The sequence below is a fragment of the Rattus norvegicus genome, chromosome X (assembly GCF_036323735.1).
Source record: "Rattus norvegicus strain BN/NHsdMcwi chromosome X, GRCr8, whole genome shotgun sequence".
In the NCBI taxonomy this organism is placed as follows: Eukaryota; Metazoa; Chordata; class Mammalia; order Rodentia; family Muridae; genus Rattus; species Rattus norvegicus.
The window spans coordinates 110,375,723-110,384,858 of NC_086039.1; the positions used below are offsets into that span (position 1 = coordinate 110,375,723).

The 9,136-nt window shown below is 39.9% G+C and overlaps 2 pseudogenes; both read left to right on the forward strand.

Annotated features, from left to right (window-relative positions):
- The first annotated feature begins 5,827 nt into the window (after window positions 1–5,827).
- Window positions 5,828–6,471, forward strand: LOC134483997 (large ribosomal subunit protein eL24-like; annotated as a pseudogene).
- Window positions 6,472–7,954: 1,483 nt separating this feature from the next.
- Phb1-ps20 (prohibitin 1, pseudogene 20) lies at window positions 7,955–8,864 on the forward strand (annotated as a pseudogene).
- Window positions 8,865–9,136: the final 272 nt, after the last annotated feature.

Consider the following 9,136-nt stretch of genomic DNA (forward strand, 5'->3'; position numbering starts at 1 on the left):
AGAAGCAAGCTGGAGTAGCCATTCTAATATCAAATAAAATCAATTTTCAACTAAAAGTCATCAAAAAAGAGAAGGAAGGACACTTCCTATTTATCAAAGGAAAAATCCACCAAGATGAACTCTCAATCCTAAATATCTATGCAACAAATACAAGGGCACCTACATACGTAAAAGAAACCTTACTAAAGCTCAAAACACACATTGCACCTCACACAATAATAGTAGGAGATTTCAACACACCACTCTCATCAATGGACAGATCATGGAAACAGAAATTAAACAGAGACGTAGAAAGACTAAGAGAAGTCATGAGCCAAATTGACTTAACATATATTTATAGAACATTCTATCCTAAAGCAAAAGGATATACCTTCTTCTCAGCTCCTCATGGTACTTTCTCCAAAATTGACCATATAATTAATTGGTCAAAAAACGGGCCTCAACAGGTACAGAAAGATAGAAATAATCCCATGCGTGCTATCGGACCACCACGGCCTAAAACTGGTCTTCAATAACAATAAGGGAAGAATGCCCACATGTACGTGGAAATTGAACAATGGTCTACTAAATGATAACCTGGTCAAGGAAGAAATAAAGAAAGAAATTAAAAACTTTTTAGAATTTAATGAACATGAAGGTACAATATACCCAAACTTATGGGACACAATGAAAGCTGTGCTAAGAGGAAAACTCATAGCACTGAGTGCCTGCAGAAAGAAACAGGAAAGAGCATATGTCAGCAGCTTGACAGCACACCTAAAAGCTCTAGAACAAAAAGAAGCAAATACACCCAGGAGGAGTAGAAGGCAGGAAATAATCAAACACAGAGCTGAAATCAACCAAGTAGAAACGAAAAGGACCATAGAAAGAATCAACAGAACCAAAAGTTGGTTCTTTGAGAAAATCAACAAGATAGATAAACCCTTAGCCAGACTAACGAGAGGACACAGAGAGTGTGTCCAAATGAACAAAATCAGAAATGAAAAGGGAGACATAACTACAGATTCAGAGGAAATTCAAAAAAATCATCAGATCTTACTATAAAAGCCTATATTCAACAAAACTTGAAAATCTTCAGGAAATGGACAATTTCCTAGACAGATACCAGGTATCAAAGTTAAATCAGGAACAGATAAACCAGTTAAACAACCCCATAACTCCTAAGGAAATAGAAGCAGTCATTAAAGCTCTCCCAACCAAAAAGAGCCCAGGTCTAGACGGGTTTAGTGCAGAATTCTATCAGACCTTCATAGAAGACCTCATACCAATATTATCCAAACTATTCCACAAAATTGAAACAGATGGAGCACTACCGAATTCCTTTATGAAGCCACAATTACCCTTATACCTAAACCACACAAAGACCCAACAAAGAAAGAGAACTTCAGACCAATTTCCCTTATGAATATCGACGCAAAAATACTCAATAAAATTCTGGCAAACCGAATCCAAGAGCACATCAAAACAATCATCCACCATGACCAAGTAGGCTTCATCCCAGGCATGCAGGGACGGTTTAATATATGGAAAACCGTCAGCGTGATCCATTATATAAACAAACTGAAAGAACAAAACCACATGATCATTTCATCAGATGCTGAGAAAGCATTTGACAAAATTCAACACCCCTTCATGATAAAAGTCCTGGAACGAATAGGAATTCAAGGCCCATACCAAAACATAGTAAAAGCCATATAAAGCAAACCAGTTGCTAACATTAAACTAAATGGAGAGAAACTTGAAGCAATCTCACTAAAATCAGGGACTAGACAAGGCTGCCCACTCTCTCCCTACTTATTCAATATAGTTCTTGAAGTTCTAGCCAGAGCAATCAGAAAACAAAAGGAGGTCAAGGGGATACAGATCGGAAAAGAAGAAGTCAAAATATCACTATTTGCAGATGATATGATAGTATATTTAAGTGATCCCAAAAGTTCCACCAGAGAACTACTAAAGCTGATAAACAACTTCAGCAAAGTGGCTGGGTATAAAATTAACTCAAATCAGTAGCCTTCCTCTACACAAAAGAGAAACAAGCCGAGAAAGAATAGACCCTTCATAATAGACCCAAATAATATAAAGTACCTCGGTGTGACTTTAACAAAGCAAGTAAAAGATCTGTACAATAAGAACTTCAAGACACTGAAGAAGGAAATTGAAGAAGACCTCAGAAGATGGAAAGATCTCCCATGCTCATGGATTGGCAGGATTAATATAGTAAAAATGGCCATTTTACCAAAAGCGATCTACAGATTCAATGCAATCCCCATCAAAATACCAATCCAATTCTTCAAAGAGTTAGACAGAAAGATTTGCAAATTCATCTGGAATAACAAAAAACCCAGGATAGCTAAAACTATCCTCAACAATAAAAGGACTTCAGGGGGAATCACTATCCCTGAACTCAAGCAGTATTACAGAGCAATAGTGATAAAAACTGCATGGCATTGGTACAGAGACAGACAGATAGACCAATGGAATAGAATTGAAGACCCAGAAATGAACCCACACACCTATGGTCACTTGATTTTTGACAAAGGAGCCAAAACCATCCAATGGAAAAAAGATAGCATTTTCAGCAAATGGTGCTGGTTCAACTGGAGGGCAACATGTAGAAGAATGCAGATCGATCCATGCTTATCACCCTGTACAAAGCTTAAGTCCAAGTGGATCAAGGACCTCCACATCAAACCAGACATACTCAAACGAATAGAAGAAAAACTAGGGAAGCATCTGGAACACATGGGCACTGGAAAAAATTTCATGAACAAAACACCAATGGCTTATGCTCTAAGATCAAGAATCGACAAATGGGATCTCATAAAACTGCAAAGCTTCTGTAAGGCAAAGGACACTGTGGTTAGGACAAAACGGCAACCAACAGATTGGGGAAAGATCTTTACCAATCCTACAACAGATAGAGGCCTTATATCCAAAATATACAAAGAACTCAAGAAGTTAGACCGCAGGGAAACAAATAACCCTATTAAAAAATGGGGTTCAGAGCTAAACAAAGAATTCACAGCTGAGGAATGCCGAATGGCTGAGAAACACCTAAAGAAATGTTCAACATCTTTAGTCATAAGGGAAATGCAAATCAAAACAACCCTGAGATTTCACCTCACACCAGTGAGAATGGCTAAGATCAAAAACTCAGGTGACAGTAGATGCTGGCGAGGATGTGGAGAAAGAGGAACACTCCTCCATTGTTGGTGGTATTGCAGACTGGTACAACCATTCTGGAAATCAGTCTGGAGGATCCTCAGAAAATTGGACATTGAACTGCCTGAGGATCCAGCTATACTTCTCTTGGGCATATACCCAAAAGATGCCCCAACATATAAAAAAGACACGTGCTCCACTATGTTCATCGCAGCCTTATTTATAATAGCCAGAAGCTGGAAAGAACCCAGATGCCCTTCAACACAGGAATGGATACAGAAAATGTGGTACATCTACACAATGGAATATTACTCAGCTATCAAAAACAATGACTTTATGAAATTCGTAGGCAAATGGTTGGAACTGGAAAATATCATCCTGTGTGAGCTAACCCAATCACAGAAAGACATACATGGTATGCACTCATTGATAAGTGGCTATTAGCCCAAATGCTTGAATTACCCTAGATTCCTAGAACAAATGAAACTCAAGACGGATGATCAAAATTTGAATGCTTCACTCCTTCTTTAAAAGGGGAACAAGAATACCCTTGGCAGGGAATAGAGAGGCAAAGATTAAAACAGAGACTGAAGGAACACCCATTCAGAGCCTGCCCCACATGTGGCCCATACATATACAGCCACCCAATTAGACAAGAAGGATGAAGCAAAGAAGTGCAGACCGACAGGAGCCGGATGTAGATCGCTCCTGAGAGACACAGCCAGAATACAGCAAATACAGAGGCGAATGCCAGCAGCAAACCACTGAACTGAGAATAGGACCCCCGTTGAAGTAATCAGAGAAAGAACTGAAACAGCTTGAAGGGGCCCGAGACCCCATATGTACAACAATGCCAAGCAACCAGAGCTTCCAGGGACTAAGCCACTACCTAAAGACTATACATGGACTGACCCTGGACTCTGACCTCATAGGTAGCCATGAATATCCTAGTAAGAGCACCAGTGGAAGGGGAAGCCCTGGGTCCTGCTAAGACTGAACCCCCAGTGAACTAGACTGTTGGGGGGAGGGCGGCAATGGGGGGAGGTTTGGGAGGGGAACACCCATAAAAAGGGGAGGGAGGAGGGGGATGTTTGCCCGGAAACCGGGAAAGGGAATAACAGTTGAAATGTATATAAGAAATACTCAATTAATAAAAAAAAAAGAAAGGGTTGGTTTGTTTTTCTTTTATATGTGTAAATGTTTTGATTTCAGAATTCAGGCTCTCTCTGTGAAGTTTTAATTAACTACTTTAGATAAGGAACCTTTTTTTCCTTTTGTTCAATCTTGTAGTGATTTGCATACACATCGAGGAATTAATCATCATAATAAACTCCACATCATTGTTTTCCTCATCTCAATTTATGGGTGACAGTGAATGAGTTTGAACCTTTCTAAAGGAAGTATACACTCTCTTCTCAAACTATGCTGGGAGAGGATGAACCTAATATTTTGCATGCTCTACACTGGTTACAATATGAAACACTCAAGAGGCCCTCAAATTTCACTCTTTTACCTTGATGAATACTTGATCTGTCCCTGCATCTCTTTACTTCAAACCCTTCTCACTCTGTTTGAAAACCCTGCAAATACTCTTCATTAATTACTGGCAAAACAGAACTGACTTTCTAAATGCAAATAAGACCTGGCTCTTCATCCAAAATAACCTCATCAATTACATCTCATGCCCTAAAGAGAAGGTCTATGGCACGAAAAGAAGCCCTAAAAACAATTTGTAAAAACTGAGATCATTTTTCTTTTATCTGCTACTCTATCAAATCCTTACTTGGTCTAGGGTTTGATGTGTGGTACATGCTCAGCAAATACTTGTTGACTGAATATGTAAATGATTTCAGAGTCATTTAATGTCACAAATAAAATTTCAGAGATTGTGGTTTTGGAAACATTGTTCAGCCTTATGGATTTACAGATTAGTAAAATGAGGTTCAAAGAGTTTAGCCCTAAGCCAGTGTTCATTTCAATGCTGTGGGGAAATGAACTTTGACGTATTAAAAAAAAAAGTGGGTCTTCCAAAATGGAATGGAACACTCATTCTCTAAACAACTTTAAATATAGAAAGCATGAAAGGGACAGAAATGGAATTCATTAGATAATGCTAGAAAATGTTGTAACTTGGAACAGTATGGTATTACAGAAAAAGGCATTTATTCCCATCTTTGTAAGGTATGTTAAAAGCCCAGAGCCATTTTCCAAATATACTTATAGAATTTTATGAAGCAAAAAGGAACAGGTACAAAATGAGCAAAATAATAGCTAAAAATTACAGGAATGGAGCCCTCATGCTTGCATAGATTTTTCTAGAATTTCCAGCTCTATGAACATCTCACCTCAAATATAAAAGGGAACTTTGGCCTCCAGTTTCAATCGAGAGATTCTTATTCTAAGGCAAAGGAGTCATCATATACTATTTTCTCTCACAAAACCCAGTTAGATTTGGAAAATAGTCTACATTTATGTGTAACAACAACAACAACAACAATGACAACGACAAAAACAACAATAATAGTAATAATAATAAACTACTAGATTTGTAGGGCAAGGATATTATTTGGCCTAAGTATATTTGCGAAGCAAAAACATTGTAAATATATATATATATATATATATATATATATATATATATATATATATATATATATATATATATATGAAGGTGAAGCTGTACAGTTTTAGGGGGTACAAGATCTACCAGGGACACAGCGCTATGGTCACCAGGACCGACAGGAAGGTTTTTCAGTTTTTTGATGCCAAATTTGAGTCTGCATTCCTTTCCTAAAGGAATCCTCGGCAGATAACCTGGACTGTCCTGTACAGAAGAAAACACAAGACAGTCGGAAGATATTTAAAAGAAAAGAGGGGTTGGGGATTTAGCTCAGTGGTAGAGCGCTTGCCTAGGAAGCGCAAGGCCCTGGGTTCGGTCCCCAGCTCCGGGGAAAAAAAAAAGATTTAAAAGAAAAGAACCCGCCCTGCAGTCAACTTCCAGTGAGCCATCACTGGTGCGTCTCTGGCTGATATAATGGCCAAGAGGACTCAGAAACCAGAAGTTAGGAAATCTCAGGGCTGCCAAGGAAGCAAAAAAGGCTAAGCAGGCATCAAAGAAGACAACAATGGCGGCTGCTGAGGCCCCCACAAAGGTGGCCCCTAAACCAAAGATTGTGAAGCCTGTGAAGGTCTCTGCTCCCAGAGTTGGTAGGAAACGCTAATTTGGTGGATCAGAGTTTAAAATAAAGATCTGTCTTTGACTCTTAAAAAAAAAGGAAATCAAAATAAATTACTAATTCCTCAACCAATGAAACAAAATTAGCTGCAATCCTTAGATTTTCTTGGGTTTCTCAAGCACTCTTTTGAGTCATTTACCATTTTCAGTTCTTATTTTCAGTCCTTAGCCATGCCATGTTCTCTCACAACCCTGGGTTTCCTTTCTTGATTTGTGTGTGTGATATTATTATTATTATTATTATTATTATTATTATCCAAGATCAATAAATTCCATTCGTGTATCTGTGGAAAGCCGTGATAACATTCGCCGTCACAAGATGGCGCTGGCTTCCGCTTCGCCAGCCCGACTTCCTTTCAGGAAGCTAGCTGTGTGCGCATGTGCAAGAGTGTGTTCGCGCCAAGTCTTTGCCCACCCCAGGGCATGCCAGTGAGATCATGGGTAAGCGACCAATCAGGCGTGGACGCACCGTGCTAGGGTTTTATAAGCAGCGCCTTTCTGGGCCCCGGGTTTCTCCTCTTCAAGATGTAATAAATGCTTTGCTGCAGAAGGATCCTGGTGTCCGCGTGTCGTTCCTGCTGGCGGGACGATAGCGCGGGACATGTATCTTTCATACTTTCTATGTTTAAAGTTGTTTAGAGAATGAGTATATATATATACATATATATATATATGTATATATATATACATATATATATATATATATATATATATTTGTTTTGATTTACTCTTTTTTCCCACAGCGAAAGAAAAAACATGAAGTTAGATGGATAGGGATGTGGGAAGGATCTTGGAGCTGTTGTGGAAAAAGAGAGAATGTGATCAAAATATGTTGTATGGAAAAAAAGCCATTAAATATACTATCATTAATGGTGAAGGCAATAATTTTTCCCCTAAGACAAGGAAAAATAAATGAAAATGTGTTATCATCATTAGATAACATAGACAAGAAATTCTGATCAATGCAATGGAAAAAGAATAAAATTATAAAAAAGCTATCCAGACCAAAATAAATTTCTTTTTGTTCACAGATTCTATGACACCAAACAGAAAAACTACTGGCTCATAAATAAGTTCATGTAGAATGCAAAATATACGGCCAATACTTTAAACTTGATTGTCTACATGTTATCAATCATATGTAGTAACTTAAAATATAAAAGTATGTTTAACAATAAGATAAACTATTAAGTACTTTCTTTGTGACAAAGCTGATACAATATTCATTAGACTTCACACTTAAATCTAAAACATGGCTGACAGTAAGGATTTAAATAAATCAAGAATTATGCTTTTCTCAGAAGATCAGAAATCTGGACGTGAAGATGTCATTCTTTCCCAAACTGATGTTAGTTAATATCTACAGCAAGACAAAACTTCTGTAATGAGGATTGAGTGAGACCCTGATAGATGGATACAGCAATATGTCATTAGGAGTCATTTTATTCCTATGTCCTTTTAGCAAAGTAGTAATATTAGGTTTTCTTATAAGCCCATGATCTATCTAGTCTCGGTTTGTTGGCCACCTGAGTAGTGTCATGTATGGGAATCTCATAGATGAATCTTAATTTTAACTTTAAAACGTTTTTGGATGTGGAGGTCAGAGTGGAAACAGGTGTGAGTGGAAGCAGCAGAAGGAGTCATGGCTGCCAAAGTGAGTCCATCGGAAAGTTCGGCCTGGCGTTAGCGGTTACAGGAGTCGAGGTGAACTCTGCTTTATATAACGTGGATGCTGGACACACAGCTGTCATCTTCGACCGATTCTGTGGCATACAGGACATTGTGGTAGGGGAAGGGACTCGCTTTCTCATCCCTTAGGTACAGAAGCCAATCATCTTTGACTGCTGCTCTCGACCACGGAATGTGCCGGTCATCACCGGTAGCAAAGACTTGCAGAATGTCAACATCACACTACGCATCCTCTTCCGGCCGGTGGCCAGCCAGCTTCCTTGTATCTATGCCAGCATTGGCGATGACTATGATGAGCGGGTGCTGCCATCTATCACCACGAGATCTTCAAGTCGGTTGTGGCTTGATTCGATGCTGGAGAATTGATTACCCAGCGAGAGCTGGTCTCCAGGCAGGTGAGAGATGACCTCACAGAGCAAGCAGCAACTTTCCGGCTCATCCTGGATGACTTGTCCCTGACACATCCGACCTTCGGGAAGGAGTTCACAGAGCTGTGGAAGCCAAACAGGTGGCTCAGCAGGAAGCAGAGAGAGCCAGATTTGTAGTGGAAAAGGCTGAGCAGCAGCAGAAGGCGGCCATCATCTCTACTGAGGGGGACTCCAAGGCAGCAGCCGAGCTGATCGCCAACTCGCTGGCCACCGCAGGTGATGGCCTGATCGAGCTGCGAAAGCTGGAAGCTGCTAAGGACATTGCTTACCAGCTCTCCCGCTCTCGGAACATCACCTACCTGCCAGCAGGGCAGTCCGTGCTCCTCCAGCTCCCCCAGTAAGGCCAACCAGGCCACGCCCTCCATCGCTCTGAATGACGCCTTCCTTCTGCCCCACCCCAGAAATCACTGTGAAATTTAATGATTGGCTTAACATGAAGGAAATAAAGGTAAAATCACTTCAGATCTCTAATTATCAAATGAAGCTTTTATTGTTACACTTTTTACCCACTTTTATATCCAAAATTGCCAAGTGCCTATGCAGACTGGCCTTCCACCCTGGGTGCTGGCAGTTGGCAGAAGAAAGGCAGGGCAGTGTGTGTGGTGGACGGGGAGCCAGCTGG